The 18,506-nt window shown below is 40.0% G+C and overlaps 1 long non-coding RNA gene across 1 annotated transcript; it reads right to left on the bottom strand.

The window, feature by feature from the left end:
- Nucleotides 1–9,203: 9,203 nt before the first annotated feature.
- Nucleotides 9,204–11,688, bottom strand: LOC143695510 (uncharacterized). Its single transcript, XR_013184770.1, has 3 exons — nt 11,589–11,688; nt 9,521–9,657; nt 9,204–9,397 (listed from the first exon to the last, which is right to left on the bottom strand). It is a non-coding gene; the product is annotated as an uncharacterized LOC143695510 (long non-coding RNA).
- Nucleotides 11,689–18,506: the final 6,818 nt, after the last annotated feature.

Here is an 18,506-nt window from a genome sequence, read left to right as displayed (position 1 = left end):
TTATGAAGATATTTTATTTCCCAGTCATCTGCTTTATGTCCAGAAATGTCTGTAATATCTCAAAGATGAACCAGAGGGTGGGGCAGGAGCACCGGAACACTGGGCGTGGTCTCTGTTCGATCTCTATCTCTCCAGTGCTCTGGACAGCACGCACCACATCTTCACTGCTCCTTTTGTTGGATTGGGGTTTTTTGCTAGATCGAAGCAAGATTTTTTTTTTCGTCTTCTCTTTCCCTAGCTTGGAGGCTATACTGGGAATCCCCTCAGCTTTTTGTTTTATTCTGTTTTTTTTTTTCATTGAACTGTTTTCAGCTTGACTTGTTTTTCTCTTTTGGCCCATGTGGGGAGCCGGCAGCACCACCCCAAAACAGAGACCTCAGAAGAGCTGAACCAACACGGAAAAAAAACAGTACAATCCCTCAATTTCGGCTGCAGCAAGGAGAAAAACCACACCAGAAATCCAACAGGCTCCCAGCTGCTGTGAACTCTTTTCTCCTCCCCTCACAGAAAGAAGGGCAGTCACCATATTTTCCTCATGGCCGCACAGCGAACTAGGGGTCAAGCATAAGGTTAATTTTTTTTTCCTGTGCTTTGCAGTTATCTTGTTTTGTTAATGTTACAGATCGGTAATGCAATGGCTTGCTCTCGCAATTAAGGGATGAATATTGTGTGTATGTTAAGAGAAGTTTTATTGATGTATAGCTATTGTGATTTGTAGTTTGGACATCCTCTGTTCTCCCCATAGTCCCCTTTTTCCTCTTGTATGGTTGCCAAGAGACGGCCCTGGTAGTTGGAACATGTGGAGGGAGGTTGCGTACCTGTGGCCCTTGCACGGGGTATTTGGCAGGAGGGCAGGCTGGCTACTAGAAGGTGCAGCATGGCAACATCTGAGCTCCAATCAAGTTGCAAGAAGTCTCCACCAATGGTCGGCAAAGAAGAGTTACTGGCAGACTTCAGGAGGGACCAGGGTTGGCTGATGCAACACCAGGAGAATAAAAGGTGGAGAAGCCATTTTGTGGGTGAACACATGGTGGTTTAGTTACACACTCTCAGTGCCACTCTTTCTCCTTATTCAGTCCTTTTGTTGTATTTTGTTAAGGTTTAATAAACCTTTGAAATTTTAAAAGTGAACATCATTTCTCACAGTTAATAAACAGTTACTATTTTTTCAATTTCATCCCCTCGTATTCATTTCTCTCACTAGCAGAAGGAAAGGGAGTTATTGAAGCCCTTTCTCTTTAGAGGGGAATGCTCATTCCAGAGCATTTTCTTCTGAAATTTGTCTCCAAAACCAAGACAGTGTTCTCTTCAGATGTGTTCATTTTCCTTATTAACAGAATCAATCCTATAAAAAGGGTTGTTTTCAGTTTCTGGAATAGTTTCCAATTTTAAGATAGATATGTCACTCTGTCTTGGTTTGGAAAGACAGGTGTCTGCTAAGGAAGGCAGGAGCCTCCTCTGAAATGGAAAATGTAAACCCCCTCCCTCTGAATTGGTATAAATTTTAAATTAAGGAGCTCTCAGGCCAAAATATGGGAGCAGGAAGAACAGTTCTTTGTTAGGGAAGAAATAAAAAAGGTAAAATAAACAATGCAGTAAACCAAAACAACACTGAGAGTCAGAACACAACCTGACACCCTGTGGGTCAGGGTGCTGGCAGCAGTCCCATTGGAATTGTGGCTGCAGCCCTCCTGCAGTGTCAGGGGTGGTTCTGCTGGAGCAGGGATCCTGGAGAAAGGTGCAGTCTCTGCCTCTGAAGATCCAGTGGAAGAGGCAGCTGCTGTTCCTCAGGGAAATCCAGTGGAGAACCGTACTGGTGTTCCAGAACCTCCAGATTATATCCAGGTAGGAATCCTTGGCTGTTCCCTCTGGGTGGAGCAGCTCACAAATGGGATGCTATGGTTCTTATCAGTCATGCAGTGACATTCAATAGCTTATTATCAGCAGTTGTCTCCCTGGAGGGAGGAGTGGTTGTGGAAGAGATAAGGAAAATTTCCCACTTAACAGAAGACAACTGCCATACAGATGGCAAATAGAATACAATTTGCTTGGCAATCCAGGACAGTCACAAAGCAGACAAGCTCCACACTGGGGTCCAATCCTGGCCGTTGATGCTTAAAAAAAAATATACAAGAGAATTCAATGGCTGTTTGTTCATCAACAAGGTAAATGAGAAAACCACCAATTTACAAATAGCAAGCAAAGCATTCAATCTGAAAAGCAGATTGTCTCTATCTGCCTGCAAAGGTAGTACCCAGAACATACCACTGGCACAGGCTGCAAGAAAAAATTTATTTTTATTTCCTCTCTTTTTTTTTCTTAGAAAGATAATTGGTGCCCAGACCAAGGCCCCTAATGTGAATATTTAGAGCCATTGAGTGACACTTTCTGTGGTGAACAGGACCATTCATTTTACCTGAGAACTTATCTGTAACTTTTTTATAGATTAATGGACTACACTGATGCCCAGTCCTGAATGCTGTCCCATGCCAATGGACACGGATAAATACCCCTCTTACTTTATTCTGGGCTTCACTCAAGAGCTGCAAGCTCAGTTTCCTAAGCTGAAACCAAAATCTTACATTTCAAGCTCAGGGACTTTTGGTTTTCTAAAAAGGCACTTAACAAAAATAACAAATAAGGAATAAAAAAATTTTAAAAGAACTAGATATTACAGCTGAATGAACCCAAGCTCCAGCCTACCCTACATTATGGGAGCCATTCTCTCTGTCAGGAAAATTAGAATGTTCATGTCTACTACAACAGTAATTTTAGAAAAAAATACACTATTGGAAAAATATTTTCCATAACAGTTTCCAGAATTAAGAATAACTTTGAAGTTAAACTTAAAAAGGGAAGCTTTTAAAAAGGGATAGAAGCTTCAGTCAGGGAAGCTTCTATTGTTGTATCTGAGGTATCAGTCTTCTGATATGTCCAGAACATGCCTCAAAACATTGCTCTCTAGACAAATTCCTTCTAATTAATTTTCTCTTTTCATTATATCCAAAACCAGACAATCAATCCAAACTTCCTACTACAACCTTTACTTTATATCCCACTCTAGTCACCCATTGAAACAAACTGTAATACCCTTCCAGGTTTCAGGGATTCAGGGAATTACCCATGACATTCCAGCTCTGCACAGACATATGAACAAACCTCATATTGTGAAGGATGACTTATTTGGCATTGTTTTATTTAATCAGAAATTCATAATGGCTTTGCAAACATTGGAACAACTCAAGTGTGTGGTCTCAACTGCTCCAAAGATGTTCATACATCAGTTTGAAATGCTCTTGGAAGCTAGGGATTTTTTTCTGTTCTTTCCTTGTTACCTGTGGAATTTTGTTCCCATTGAGTTACTAATAAGCATGATGGCTGAGTGCTTGAGATAGCGGGGAGGGGAACTCCTTTGGTTTTTGGCAGTTTCTCTGAGGAGGGCAGAGATGCCGTGAGAAGGGGGGCAGGGAAAGAAGGGGACGGGGCTGGAGGCAGCCACACTCTCTCGCTCTTTGGCATCGGAGGAGGAGATGGCCAGGCTGTCGCTTACTGCGGGCAGAATTCACCAGCACCGCTGGAGCTCAGCCCTGAGGGACCAATCACCATCTGCTTGTGTGCCCCAGGAATCCTGAACTTGGCCTCTCCCTGCCCTGCTCGGAGCCGGGCCGTCTCTGTCCCGCCCGCGCTGTTTCTTCGGTGCTGCTCTGCATTTTCTGCACGTCGCGGCCCGCACCCTGCTGCCTGGCCGGCACGTCCTCACAGTTCCAGCTACCGCAAAACTGCTGATATATCTCACCCACCAGCTCAATACTTTTGCTCATTCCTGCTGGCTGTGACGGTAACTGTACCAAAGGGGAGAGTGACTATGGGCAAGGCGACTGTTACCAGGTCCCTGGTTCTGTTTGTTGTTAATGCAATAGTTATAGTTGTTTTGTTTTGCCTTGTTATACATACTAGTAAAAAACTAGTTTCCTATTCCCATATCTTTGCCTGAGAACCCCTTACTTTAAAAATTATAATAATTCGGAGGGAGGGAGAGGGTTTACATTCTCCATTCCAAGGGAGATTTTTTGCCTCCCCTAGCAGACACCTGTCTTGTAAACCAAGACAAATGCACACTAATACAGAGAGGGAACTCCATGCTCTAAAGCTCTTTGATGCCTCTTCTCAGGATTAAGATGACTTTTGTTACATTTCAACTATCACACTGTGAAATCAAAGCACACCACCTTTCTGCTCTGTGCCTAAAGGGAACTTAGGCTCACGAGGCTTTTTTATAAATGCCATTCTCTCAAATATCTCCCAAATTAAAGCAATTATTTTTCCTGCCCATTTTAAGGCGGTAATTGAGATCTGCTGTGAGATGCAATGTATCTATACTGTCACAAAAAACACTAATAAAAGCTGATGCATCGGCCAGAGCTGCACTGGTTCTACCACTCAGCTATCTGAAGGGTAATGGACAAGGAACCTCACATAAATAAGAGTCCAAAGTGAAGAGACTTTCGAAGACAAACCTCATTCACAGTACCAGGCTGTGTACTTTTCTCCCATCTCAACAGAAGACTTGTCTAAAAGTAGATGTCAAGGCAGTAAAATGTCTCTGGACAGTCTAAATTCCACACATGGAATTCAGAGATTTAAAATAGTGAAAGAGCTTTCCAGGTTGCTGATCATATTAGTGCATTTTACCTGTTTAAAAATAAACAAACCTGGGATTTTTTTTTGTTTGTTAGGTAGATTTTTGGGCTTTTCATGGGTTTGGGGTTTTTTTGGGGGATTGTTTTTAGGAAAACAGCTTGCCAGTCACAATTTTCTTTTCCATGATGAGCCATTCCATAAAAGCACAATATAAAACTACCTAATGAGGTGAAAAGTGAAAAAAAAAAAAAAAAACTGGATTCACTTCTGTAACCGTAAAGAAGCCTGTGGTAAGACAACTTTAGAGGGGACAAAAGCTAAGGCAAGTTTGAGACCAAAATCAACTGTGGCAAAAAAGTTAATGAAAATTATTTAAACATACACAAAACCTTTAGGCACAGTTATTACCTATGTACAAAGGGGCTGATGAGTTTCCACATCCAGCAATCTAGCCACCTCAATCCTGGGAGACAGCAGACTGCCAGGGATGAGTAATGTGAAATGGAAAATATTCAGATGAAAGGATTCATTCATCCTGCTCTCAAATTGTGGTATTAAGCTGGAGATAATCTGATGTTAACACCACTAAGATTTAGATACACCTGTAAAAACTAGCAAAGATGATACCATAAAAGTGGAGACTGGGGAATAGCGTGAGGAGTCAGAAAAAGCTATCGCGGGTGTAGCAGAGGATGAAAATTGAAAGGAAGTGGGAGAGGAATGCATTTATTCATTTTGTTTTCTATGTTCACGTATTGAGATGAAAATCACTGTTAATATCTGCATCTCACTGTTTTACTGCAGAATGAAAGACTGACAAGAGGACTTGGTCAAGACTGAAAAGGTAATTAAACAAATTGCAGAGCACACACAGCATTGAGGTGGGGAGAATTCAGCAGAGAAATCAGTCCTACAACTCAAAAAGCAGCTGTGGTGCAGTTACTTTTGTCATCTCAGAAAGGTATGGACAGAGCACCATCTTCAGAAGTTGACATTTCAAGAGTGGTGAACACTGTTTCCCAGTTCCACTATGTCACACTTGCTGCAAAAGTAATTATACAAGAACATGCAGATGATTATAATTTCATTGCACTCTATACAATAAAATAATCAGTTTCACAAGAATCACCACATTTCGTTCCAAGTTAAACTACTTTGAATCCATGATTTGCTGTACACAGAGGAGACTACACAAGGATGCTGATTCTCTTTCTTGCATGTAGCAAAGCCATTCAGATGTCTGTTTCTGAACGGGTCTGACAAGATGCAGTACAGAATCTCTTCAAAGGCACTTGTCAGCAGGGACACAAGGAGATGTTGAAAACAGCAAAAAGCTGAAAGTAAGGAAAAGAAGCACAGGAGGAGAGGGATCATTGATTGATGTAGGGTGGGATTAGGCAAGGCTGGCTGCTGAAGGTGATAAAGCAGAGTGAAGAAGCCAGCACAGAGAAATCTCTGCACAGTAGCAAAAGAGAAGAGTAAGTCAGCTGCAGAAAGCTCTCCACCATTTCCCTTGTCCCTTGTCTTCCCTGTCTGCTCCTCTCTGCAAACTAACAGGGAAGTGGTGACAAATCTACTGTTATTGCAGAATCAATGGTCACCAAATAGAGAAAAACAAAAGAAGAAAATGAATTTTAAAAAGTGATCTGTCTGGCAAAGCTGAGCTGTGCAGCACTGCAGGTATGTAGTTCTTTCCAGAAATCAGGAGGTGTAGGAAATCCATGGCAGTCTCACAGTGACAGGGCCAGGGAGTGCACTGACTGCTGCAGGTAATGAAAGCAGCTGGTCATTCAGGAGTTCCTGGAGACACATTAAACAGTGTGACCCAATTCTTTTCCTTCCTAGTTCAGGGAGAAATTTTAGCTGGGTTCCTTAAGGACACAAGGCTCTTGGGATCCCAGTCTTTGGCAATGCCCTCTGGACCTGGCCAGCCAGAATTACCACTGCATTCCTAAAGCACAATAAAAAGAGCAGCTGGAGCTGGGTAAGGTGTGCTCTAAAAGCAAGAGGGGGTGTTCACCCACCCAGCAATTATCACTGAATGCCTGGTCCTATCTGGGTTTAGGGTGGTCTGAGTGCAGGAAACAGGGCAGAACAGTCAAGAGCTTATCAGCTCTGTTCAAGGGTTTTCAGCTCTAGTCCTCAAGGAATGCCTTGGATTTACTGGAAAATTTTGTTAACACACATGCAACATATGCCACTGCGCATTCCCATTGAAGATATCACTGAGAAGCTGAATGCTAAAATCAGAAGCAGAGGGTAGAATTAAAAGGCCTGTAATCCACATTTCCCACATTATTATTTGAGTTATGGAAAAATAAGCAACTGAAGGCACATACTCCAGTCTTCCTGTTCTGAGATGGATGTGCAGGACGTAGGACTATGTGTCTTTTTTGCAATGCATCAGCAGATTCCTACAAGGAATAATCCACTACCAGTAGAAGACAAGCTTTGGTGAACCCATGCCTATGAGAGGTTGCTTTAGGGGGAACACCACAGCTGCCAAAAGCATTCTTCTGTTTCTCATACAGAGGACTTTGTATTTTTTAATCGTTAATTAGGTCTTTCACTGACCTCCTCTTTTGAATTGACATCCTTGTACAGCTCCACCTTTGGATAAGCACCCATATGCTCAGCTTCATAGAAGACTTTAAAGGCAATCAGTCCCAGAACTGGCCATGAGCATATCAAAATGGAAAACACAGTTAACAGAGAAATGCTTTTAAAGGGGGAAGAGAAACAGGACAATTTAAATAAAGTAAGCAAAAGAGGAGTACTTAAAATGCCCTTCTGTACTAAAACTGTTTATTTTATCTGAAAACAAAGTAACATTTGCCAAATAACTCAAGTGCTTCAATGGATGCCTCTGATAATTACCCTGTGGTCCCTGTGTGGCAGAGAAAGCTGTGTACACTGAGTAGGATGCCATTTTACAATCAGCTCATTTCTATAAAAATAGAACAAATTCCCAATTTGCAAGAAGGAAATGTACTATCAGAAATGTGGCTTAAAAGGATGGAACAGCTGATGCTATGAAATCTGTGTGAGCTAATGTGCTTATTTCCCAGAGTAGTGCTATTATAACCATGATGCAAAATCTAGTTCTAGACTATAACCTTTTTATGGAAATAATGGATTCTGATGTTACCTCAGCCTAGCTTGGTCCCATCCATTTCCGCAAGTAATTTAGACATAAAGGGTATGTCAACATGGACTTACCTGGAGCACCATTCATACAGAACTCCATTTTCAAATATTCCTAATCTTCCAAGGCAATTTTTCTCTAATGTCTGGGGAGGGTTTAACACTGATGATTTTCCCTGTACACGATTTACTCTTCTGGGATCAGGCAAACTGAGTGAAATGATGAAGAAAGGCAGTTCCACTGGAATGCATTTCTTGGATTCTCTTTTGCTCACATTTTTCAAACCATCTAACACCTGAAACACTAAGTTAATTATGGTTTTAATACATTTTTTGTTGAGAACTTTCAATTTAAAAATGCTTCAAATTCAGACATCTACTTGAAATGCAAATATTATAATTTGGCTATTGTCATAAATGACGGTACTATTTCTGATACTCCCCTAGATTTTGGGACAAAGACTTTGCCTCCAGCTTCAGTCAGAGCCTTGCATATTACTTCTACTTTCCCTTTCATTTATATATAGAGCCTGCTTGGATTCTGTGAAGCATGTCCAAGTATGTAGAGCACATGACTTCCCAAACATTATCCAAGAAGCTGGGGATGTAACTGGGGTCTCTAAAGTCCTGAGCTGTTAGCATGAGAGCATTGCCCTTTTACAAGAAGATACAGGTACAGCTTCAGTGTCTCTGCAGCTTTATTCCTGGGGAATAGAAACAATAGGCAAAAGAAGGCAGAGATCAGGTAAAGAATAAGTACAAGAGGCAAGAAGCAGGCACAGGTGAGTTTTATGGGCAGTAGAAGTTGATGAGGTGGCTATGGACAGCATTGACATCTTTTATGTTAAATAAATGTGATTTAAACATAAAAATTGGTCCTCAACACTGGAGCACCACTCACCTTCAGTGGCTGAAAGAAATTGCTTTGAGCTGAGACTGCAAATTTTGCAATCCCTTAGCTGGACCGACCTTCCAGGGCAGCCTTTCCCTGCCTCTGCTGCCTCTTACCCTGGGCCATGCAGAAGCTCCTGAACCATGAATCAAGACGGATTGTCAAAGTAAACAGTTGTCACCCACACAAATCCCTATTTCATCTGCCCAGGGTGAAATACCTCCTACTCTGGGGGTTAATTGCATTAAATAACATTGCATAATAAGAAAATATAATAATACAATAATAATTTAAAAAAAACCCCAAATCAACAAAACTTTGACTTCCCAAGGCATTTAAGGCACCTAACTCTTGGCAATTCCAGTTTAAATTAATGGGAACTGTGCATCTTAATTCCTTTGAGAGCACTGTGAGAGTGTCAGAACAAATCAATGAAATCAAAATGCTCTTTCTGCAAAATGGAAATAATTTTCAAAGACCAAAGCAGGGAGAAGCTATTGATAGTATGTTCTGCATTTCTCTTTCTTCATCCGTAGTTAGAACCTACCTTTCCCAGCAGCATGTCCCTTTCTTCAAAGAGGGGAAGTTTGTCACACTCACTAAAATTAGTGCCCAGAAGCCTTCTTTACCCAATTACTTCATATAACTGCAATTACATGTTAGCCCAGTGTGGTGGGAGTTAAGCTGGATGTCAAGAATCTCTAAAGAAAAGTTATTGTCCTGAAAAAAATAAAATTTGAAAGGAAAACCAAGCACTCTACAGTGTCCTGATTTTCAAGTCACCAAGAAATAAGATGAGGACAGAGCTCACCAAGTGAAAAACTTCAGAGACAAAATTCTTACCCAGCCCCCTGAAAAAAGATGAGCTGAAGAAGGTGGCATAAATGTTGATGGCACAGTTCCTGATACAGGCAAGAAGTCTCTTGTCATATGCAATTCCTCCAAATCGTGAAGATAAAGCTGACTGTGGAAGCACAACCCTGGTCAAAAGGGAAAAAGGAACTGTGAGCCCACAGAGGCAGTTCAGGCTGGAGAGAGGGATGGGTTATAGGTTTCCCAGCTTAGTGTGCATGAGATGATCCCTTAAAATGGCAGTGAGTGAAAGTAGTTGCTGTGTGTTGGTGCAGAGAGAGTTCAACAGTCTTAAATTCAAGCAGCAAAGTCCAAGGATGGGGCAAAACCCTGTCATTACTGAACATCTTGTAGCAGGAGATACCCAACAACTGCTAAACTCCACGGAAACTATAACTCCACGCTTTTCCAATTGTTTTGGTGGCTCAGCTTTGCATCAGGAAAAATATGATGGAGAAAAATGGATTGCATGAAACTTCATAGAGAGAGCACATCAGTATGTGCATGAAAATAACTGCACAATCATCTAGGGTTCATTAGTGTGTTTTAGATGTTAAACTCCTGAGGGTGAAATACACTGACTCGACTTTGAGTGAATTGCACAGAGCTGTAATCATATCATAAGATACCAGCTGTGAGATGGCAAGGGAATTCCAGCAGCCACAACTCTTTTACTGTCCAAGAAATGCAAAATGTTACTCTGTTAAGGAAAGATCAGCCTGAGATGCAGCCTAGATTAATGATGCACATCTAATTAAAGAGTGCATGTACCCTGAATATGAGGCAAAATATATAGTACAGCAGGAAATAAGAAATCTCTACATTTCTAAAGGTAGGTAGTACTATAAAGTGCCAAATATTAATGCAGAGTAGCTTAATATAAATTAGACTAAGAGGGTTTTTTTTTGCAGACAGTACTATTGAATTTAATTGTTACAGCTTACTTTTGTGGAAGGATAGAAGCTGATATTAACTAATGAGAAGGCAGCAATGTTCTACAAAAATGAGGTATCTGGGTTTGAAGGGAGCAACTCAGGAAAACCTGTACTTAGGAAAAGACTTGACCCATCTCCTCAAGCAACATGCATTGATGTAAATTATTTCAATTTTTATGGCTCTGAAGTAAGAATTTCCCACCCAAATTCAGGGAGGGACCAAAGAGCCCCAAATATTCTGCCCCCACCCCCTCCCACACATGCAAAGGCAGAGGAAAAAACGTCTATGTTGCCAATTCTCCTTTGCACACAAGTAAACAGAACATTTAAAACCAGGAAATTTGCCCCATCATACATCAGAGCCCCAAGCAGTAACCAGGGATGTTACTGTGCTGGGGAAGAATTTATTAATCAAATATTGCATCAACCTTTGTTCTTAACATTACATCAATTCTAATTCAACAGCATCACCATGGTTACACTATTATTACATTTTAGCCTTACAGGTTTCTTATCAAGATGTACCAAAAAACCTCAGTATTCATTCTATGTACATTCCAGACAAATAATCTGGCTATCATATCTACACTATTAACATGAGGCCACAATCCCTATTCCTTAATTAACACAGACTCACAATAGTCTCTTCTCTGTCAAAAGCAAGTTATTGTACATCCTCTCTCCCAGAGTCCAATCCCCAATACAAAACAGCAAAGCTCCTAATTAGCTGCCCATCTTAGGGAGCTGCTTCCTTCAATTTGCATTCCTGTATTACTAAGAACTCTTCTACCACTATCAGCAGGACCATTAAAGTTATAAAAACATCCACAACAACACAGAGGAAAGAAAATTTACCAGAGCTTTGTTAAGAGGTAAAGCTGAAGAGCAGCTATAAATTTTTGTAAAAAAAACTAAAATAACTTTCAAATAACACTAATAAGAGTCTGTAATCCCAATTGAGGCTTCATAACAAAACCTTAAATTATGCAATTTACCAAAGAAAAACTCTCTGACAGACAAACCAGATTTTGGTGATTGATTCCATTTAATTGATTTTCTTAAGGTTTTATACAGAAATTCACAAAAATAGAGGGTTTAAAATTGTCAGCGTGACTAAAACAGACCTTTGGCTTCAGGATAATTTGGTATCCCACCAGATTCCAGACTTTAACAACCCACTCCCTTCAGGATTCTTGTCTTTGTATTCCTGTTGCTCTTCACTTGATATTTCTCTGCAAGGCTTCATCGCCTTGTGACTGTGAATCAGAATGTTCATTATCTGATGAACATAAACATTGATTCAGCTTCTCTTGCTTCATTAAGCTGGTCTGGTTTGCTCCTGATTTATTCCATGTCTGCCTGAGACTTCACCTGCATCTCCTGGTCCCAGGCTTTTGGAAGCGTTGTGTCCCATCTGTGAGCTTTGCAGCTGGGATGTGTCCTGAACACCTGCTGTAACCTGTATTTAAACAGGACTACACACTACACACCTACAAAGTAATTTGAGCAGAAGCTTAGAATTTCAAGTAAAGTTCAAATAACACAGATTATGAGAAAAATGGTTTTAAAATAATTTTTAGAGATGAGGAAGGTTCTGTTTTTCAGCAAGAATGAGCCCTAACTTTGCATTTCTGATCTAGATGCATGTTTTCAATGAAAATTAGGAAAAATAAAAACATTAGAAGCATGACTGGAACAATATTTTCTCCAGTCTGGGAATTCAAGATAGAGGCATTAGGATGATTACACTGAAGTAACTAGACGTTAATATGTCCAAGCATTTACTATAATACAGCAATTTAATTTGCACTTAAGGAGGACTGCGTTTTTTCTTCCCAAACAGGTGAGGATATCCCAGGATTATTCCCAGGATATCCCATCCCACGTCTGTGACTCAAAAGCCCAATGATTACAACAATTACAATATGATTAAAAACTCTATATCAGAAATACCTGGATAGCATACTGAAAATAAACAGTTCTAAAGTAATTTTTCTCACAGCATTTACTAGATGATGTTGCTGTTAAATTGGCTGACAGCCAAACAAATTACTTATAATGAATATTTTCTTTTAGAAATGACAGCATTCTGCCTTTAAATTGCACTGAATGGAGTATGATTTTCTGCAATATATTTCTTATTCAAAACAAAACTTGTATGTTCTGTCACTTGGGTAATTAAGCAACACTCAGAGGATTATTTCCTGCAGGTCTGCAAAAGGTAGAGTTAATTTTACATTCATTTAAGCAAAAGTCCACACTTGAACTAACCTTTAGATTGCATTGGTGAACCAAATGAAGAGACGGGGTCATAGTATTTAGATGGGACTTGAAAGGGGAAAAGTCAGTGTCTTGTAATTTAAAAGAATAACAAAATTTAACTTGTTTTGTTCCCTGCAACTACACAAATTATCTTACCATTTCAAGTGTAACATGGGTTTTCAAAGTGAAATAATTCCTGCATTAAAAAAGATCAGACTGCTTTAAATATTTTTACTTTGTACTGCAGTTAACATGATGGGAATTGTTTGAGCTGGCATACCTAAAGATTTATTAATTGAATAAAGCAGACAGCTCTGAGAGTGGTCAGGAAAGCTTTCCTGAAATTCGGCTGCTTGAATATAATAAATGAAATCAGTAGGAGAGAAGCAATGCTTAAGAATGATGTTTATTGACTTATTCCTGGTAGGCAGCACTGATAAAAAAAACAGGACACAACCCTGACATGACAAGAGCAGCGCTCAGATTGGACTGTCTGTCCCCAGGGCTGCTGCTCTGGATTTGATGTGGCATAGCTGATAGCAGAACCAGGGCTTGAAATGGACAATTTTCCAGCAATAAGGAAAAGATTACAAGACAAACCGCTCTATAAAGCAGTGGGGGGTAAAAGGGGGGGGATAAAAATTGAAACAAGAGCAATAGAAGTTTTGCTGCATTACAAATATCAGGGAAGTAAATGTTTCCAATAAAAAACCTCAAGCCGAGGAGTATTATTTATCAGGGAACATCTATTTGGCTGCCCACTATCTGTGCTAGTATGGCCTGACACGCATACTTATGGAGAAGAACACAGCCTGGCTTGGTAGCAGAGAGATGTGCTCTGAGGAAAGAGTGAATACATCCCCATCTGTACTGTTAGAAATCCTGGATTTCTACTGATATTTCTAATGCCAGGCTTCTTTCACCAATTCATCCCCTAACTTTATCCCAGAAACTATTTCTAACTTTGTATGCTAGGTACCCTGTAAGATTTCAGTCTATTCTTGCTCTTAATTCCTCCTTTTATCTGTTTTTTTTTTTTCCCAGCTTCCCAGATACTGACATAATTCCATTTATAGCACATACTTATTCTGGAGACCAATGGATCCTTCTGACAAAAATTTATCTAGATTCTACATCCAGCTTCATCTTTGGCAGCCTATACCGTCATCCTACAATATTTTCAAGTTTCCAGAGGATGAAGGAGAAGACTTATATAAAAGATTAAGTTCTGCAGTCCATATTGGAACTGCATCGTTAGAAAATTTGTGTAAAATAAATGCACATTGTCATAAGGGAGAGAGGGAATGAGGGAAGAAATACAATGTTTATCCTTAATTTTGAAATAAGATGGACCAATCCGTTTTCCATGCCAGATGGGAATTTTAAATAGAGGTTTATCACACCATAGTCAGTCTAGAGGGAATAGCCTCTACTGGGATATAGACTGAAGTTCACATTCCCACTGCTGACAATCTGTCACTGATTGCCAGGTTGCACTGCTTAGGACTTCAGCTTTACTACAGCCCTCAACTTCTCTTAGACCTTAGTCAATTGAACCCAAAAATTAATCTCATTTGATTATATGACTCAAAGTCTTACTTGGCTTTTATCTAAGTGTGACCATCCCATTCAATGACTTCCTTTGTTCTAAATACCCATTTCAAAGGAACATCATTAAAACAGTAAGGAATTGGAGAGAAAGAAAAGAATTATATCAGAATCAGGTGAATTCATCAAGCATGCAATTCTTAATTCAAAATTACTTCCATTTTTGCATTAAGAAGCAGGTAAACAAAATATCTCCTCCTGTGTCAGAACTGCTCAGGGACTAGTAATTCAGAGTGATTTCCACTCATGGTAAAACAGAACCCAGTAAGAGTGAAATTCACATATTACTGGTAAAGGAATCACTCCTCTGTCTGCTCTGATGGCTATTTTAACAAATCTGTGCTCCTGTAGGCATATATTTATCTAAATTTTGGTGAAGTTAGCCCATTAGTCCCAAATTATCTTGCACTGGCACACATTGTGAAGGCAATATTAGACTTACAAGAAACTACACTGAAAATTCAACTGCAACAGCATCTCTGACTTTGACTTTGAACTCCAGGCACCCTGACCGGGGAGGCAGTGAGTGCCAGGTTTAAGTAAGAAGAGAATTATGCACAGTGGATGCTTCATAATCAAATTTCCAAGGAAAGGGGGGAAAAAAAAAAAACCAAGTCTGCAAGGATACCTCTTCCTGGCAGATGGTAAGGACAGCACCATGAGAACACAGCAGTGCCCAACTAATCCATCACTTTTGGGCAAAGGGCAAAGCCAGGTGGAAATGGAAAAAAAATTGGCTCAGGCAAGGGCCTTTCCTTCCATGCTCTGAAAACTGTTGGCATATGAATGGCTGAGATCAGTATCTGACGTGTTGGTTACATTATTCCTTGCATCACTGCAAGTGAAAAGTCTCATTTGACTCCTAGCTGACAGCCTCTAAAATTTGAAGTACTTTAATAGGAGCCCCAGCTCCCAAAGTGCTGCTTAAACTCAGTTATTTTTGCTTTGAATATGTATCATTCTATTTCTTCAGAGTGCTGCAAACCCATATAAATCACATAATAAACTAAATTATTGTATTTTAAACTTGTCAGATATTAATTAGATCTCTTTTCTATAATTATTTTTTGCCTATCATTTAAAATGTGCAAGTACAGGCCTATCTTTAATGATGTTTTTATAATATATTTAACATCATAATTTTTTGAAAGTCATAAAAATTAGCAACTGTCCTCTCTCAGGTATAAGTGGATTATTCTTGCTATATAGCAGTTACACAATAAACTGCTGTCTTGCTAAACAGGTTAAGCATGAACATGGATATGGTTTCTTACATTTACAGAGGATTTATTTACAAGAACAAAATAGTCCAAATAGTTGAGATATAGCAACGTGATACCACAATGTTAAATATTTTAATTGAAACACAAAGCGGAACAAAAAATACCTGCCACTATAATCAGGCTCAGGACTCTGAAACTGAGAAGGCTTTGGGGTAACATCTTAATTGCAAAACACAGCAGGTATTCTGTAGTATGGAAAACGGAGCAAACTTCTATATGCTACAAAATATTTGGGCACTAGTTGTGTTACAGCTTAGCAGCATCATCCTTGACCAGATTCACTTACTGCTTTGGCCATGGCAATAGTTTCATTAATTGCAGCTGAAATTGGGATTGGCAGCATTTCCTTCCAGGATTTAGTGCAACAGACTCCTTACCTTGGTCCTGCAGTCCCATTATCTTCAGTCCTGTGGAATTACTTATGTCAGTTTAGAAATAATACTGTGTGCAACAGAATGATAACACTGTTACATAAATGAGGGTACAAAGTACAGGGCAGTACAGATCTATTCCAAGCCATCAGAACTGCTCTGACTTCTATGGATGATCATTTCTTTTATGTGTCCTGATGGCAGGATCAGACTATTAACTTCTGCCATCTGTGTGCAGCTTGTTCCTCATCACAGAATTTTGACTACATATTGTAAACCTCCAACTCAGCAGGTGATACCTCTGTGACTCTGCTGGCAAAGAGACTGAATGCTTTTCTCTCTGCATATATGCTGTGGGGTCAAACTGCATTAAAAAACCAAATATTGCCAGATAAATGACTTTCTTTTCTTAATCCAGAGCAAGGCAATATTTATATTTTTTCATAGACAGTATGTAAAGGTAAATTAGGCTACTCCAGAGAAGAGATAAAATTATTTTCATTGTGACTAAGTGCAGTTCAGCTGAGAGGGGTCCTTATGCAGCTTTCTGAGACAAATCCTTAGAACCATATATCCTTAGAACCAGATATCCAAGCCTCAGGTTAAGTCAAAGAATTTTTTTGTTTTGTTTCTTTTTGCAAAAATCCTTGTTAATCTGTCACTCTTTTATGGTGAAGTTCCTAAATCTCTGAGGCCTTCTAAACCTGTAATCTCAGATATTCAAGGCTACTGAAGGAGTGACACAACAGTCACTACAACAGATAATATACTAACACCACTTTAAAGGCAGCAGAAAAAGTTCAAGTATAATTTCCAGCAAGTTTCAGGAAGAGCTTCAGGTGCAATTTCTATCCTAATGCTTTTCTGTATTTTAGCCCCAAATAACACATCCCACCACATGGACCTCTGCAAAGTTTCTTTAATGCTGAATCCGTCAGGGTGATAAATAGAGCCTCAAGTGTTAACTGAATTGAAAATCATCTGAATTGGCTGCTAAAGGACTGGAAGTAATGGGAAATCCCATTCCACAGGTCACTAGCACAGCTAGGACAAAAACTTCACCCCTCAGCTTGGTTTTGGCAGTCTGATCCACAGACAGGAAGGTCTCAAGTCATGATCAACACTCAACAGGCAGAAGCAGACACAGATCCCAAGGAAAAGCCCTGTGTGATTTCCTGCCCTGTCACCCCCGTGACACTGGCCACCTCACCCCCACCCCTGCCATCCAGATCCATGCCAAGCAGGGCTAGCTGAACCCTCTGTTATCCTCCACCTCAGAAAGTTCAGTATGTATGAGGCTCAGTCAAAACCTGCTGTTTTGTCACAGCCCAAATGACTGTACCAGCACAACTGATACTTTTGTTTTTTAAACAGTTTAAAAAATGAGAGTTCATTTCCAAAATTGACTTCCACAGCAGCATGGCATTTGTAACTAGAGAGTATTTAGTCTCTCTCTTGAAGTCTCCCCTCACTTCCTGAATAGTTTTTATACTTCATATTTAATTATAATCAATGAATGCATTTTTTAAAATTACCATTTCAAAGGCAAGTAATACTTCAGCAACTTAGATGAGGTGGAACCAATGGGATCATTTACAGACACAAAGGAATTAGAGTTTGGCCCAAAGTTAAAATTAGGCAAGGTTAATAAAACTCAGCTATGGCTTGGTCGTCCATTCAGGGAGCTGTGACAATGCATATGATGATTTAGAGCTCAGCGCTGCAGGGCTCTCCCTGTTGAGGTACAGGGAGCCACTGGGAGGTGAAAACATTTAGCACCTCAAACATATGCAGTCTATCAGCACTGAGCCTTGCAGACATCCTGGTCAGGGGCTAGGAGGGACCTCCTGGTTGTAGTGATGCCTTAAGATTTTAGCCTTTATATTTTTCAAATCCTGAGCTGCATTAGTGCCTAACTCTAAACTCCATATAAAGTGTTAACTGCTGTCGTCACATTTTGGTCAATTTCTTTGGGCCTGGAACTCAAGGACAACCTACAGCCTCAGGCCCCAAAAAGCATAAACAAAAGTGTATTGGGAGCGAACTGGGGGAATATGACTTCATCACCTGAAGCTGTAATTGGAGAATTAACCTGTGATATGTAAATGGACCACACTTATTTCTGTCTGAAAAACTTGTGACCACTGTCCATCTTGGGTGTAGCCTCTGGGAGGCTTTTGACTGCCCAAAGTGTATCTGTTGAAGGCCTTTAAGAATTCTCTTATTCTCTTGACCTTGTCTAGTCTTTATTCTGGGTAGCCACTCCAAGGCATGAGCAGGTGTAGCAGATTTCTCCTGGATGAGATTGAAATAATATTCAACCTCTTTTCCTCTCTCCCCCCAGGTCATGTCCCTATCTGAGAAAGATGCACATAAGCAGGGAAATCTACTTTCTGTTTTAACCATGGTCTAGTACGGGAACTCTTCTCACTTTAGCTATTGTGCTGTGTTTGGAACAATCCCAGGTGAGTATTCAATTTCAGCTGCTGGAGGAGTAGTCATCACTTCAACAGGTTGC

This window comes from Agelaius phoeniceus, chromosome 19 (assembly GCF_051311805.1).
Source record: "Agelaius phoeniceus isolate bAgePho1 chromosome 19, bAgePho1.hap1, whole genome shotgun sequence".
NCBI lineage: Eukaryota > Metazoa > Chordata > Aves > Passeriformes > Icteridae > Agelaius > Agelaius phoeniceus.
The sequence above is the reverse complement of the archived record's forward strand: the minus strand, read 5'-3'. Positions and strand labels throughout refer to the sequence as shown.